This window comes from Nannospalax galili, unplaced genomic scaffold (genome assembly GCF_000622305.1).
Source record: "Nannospalax galili isolate Female #2095 unplaced genomic scaffold, S.galili_v1.0 scaffold235, whole genome shotgun sequence".
NCBI classification, from domain to species: Eukaryota; Metazoa; Chordata; class Mammalia; order Rodentia; family Spalacidae; genus Nannospalax; species Nannospalax galili.
In genome coordinates this window covers 5,926,460-5,927,743 of record NW_008338118.1, presented here as the reverse complement: position 1 = coordinate 5,927,743, position 1,284 = coordinate 5,926,460, and positions in this window count along the sequence as shown.

The following is a 1,284-nucleotide window of genomic DNA, read 5'->3' as shown; positions in this document are numbered from 1 at the left end:
TATGGTAGGTTCATTTTTAGTTTTTTAGGAGTTCTCCACACTGTTTTCCATAGGTTGCATGAGTTTGCAATCCCACCAGCAGTGAATGAGCATTCCCCTTTCTCCACATCCTTACCAACATTTATTATCATTTATTCTCTTGATACTAGCCAGTCTGATTGGGGTAGGTGATACCTTAAGGTGATTTTAATTTGCATTTCCTTAATTACTTATGATGTTGAACACTTTTTGAGATGTTTCTGAGCCATCTTTATTTCTTCCTTTGAAAACTCTGTTTAGATCTTTAGCCCATCTTTTAATTAGGTCATTTGGTTTCTCAAGTCTTTGTTTTTTTAGTTCTTTATATATTCTGGATGTTAAATCTCTGTCAGATATGTCATTGGTGAAGATTTTTTCCCATTCTGTGGGTTTTCTCTTCATTTTTTTGATTTTTTTTTGTTTTGCTGTACAGAAGCTTTTTAATTTAATGAGGTATCACTTGTTGATTGCTGACCTTGATTCCTGAATAACTTCTGTCCAATTTAGAAAATTCTTTCCTATACTTATATCTTGTAAGTTACTGCCAATATTTTCTTCTAATAGTTTCAGAGTTTCTAGTTTCACATTGAGGTCTTTGATCCATTTGGAGTTGACTTATGTGGAAGGTGATACATAAGGGTCTAGTTTCATTCTTCTACAGGTAGAGATCCAGTTTTGCTAGCACCATTTGTTGAAGATGCTGTATTTCCTCCATTGTGTGTTCTTGGCACTTTTGTCAAGTATCAGGTGGCTGAAATTGCGTGTACTTGAATTTGGGTCTTCACTGATGTTCCATGGATCTATGTGTCTATTTTTTTTGTCAGTACCATGCTGTTTTTTGTGACTATAGCTCTGTAGTATACTTTGAGATCTGGCATAGTAATCCCCCAGTGTTGCTCTTTGTGCTGAGGGTTGCTTTGGCTATCTGGGGTCTTTTGTGCTTCCATATGAATTTAAGGATTTTTTTTTAATTCTATGAAGTATATCATGGGGATTTTGATTGGGATTGCATTGAATCAATATATTGCTTTTGGCAGGATGGTGATTTTCACTATAATAATTCTTCCAATCCATGAGCATGGGAGGTCCTTCCATCTCCTGGTGTCTTCCTCAATCTCTTTCTTTAACGATTAAAAGAAAAAAAAATAGAGATCTTTGGTGTCTTTGGTCAGATTTATTCCAAGATATTTTTTATTTTTGCAACAATTACGAATGGGAGCATTTCCCTGTACTCTTTCTCCAATTGCTTGTTATTTGTGTCTAGAA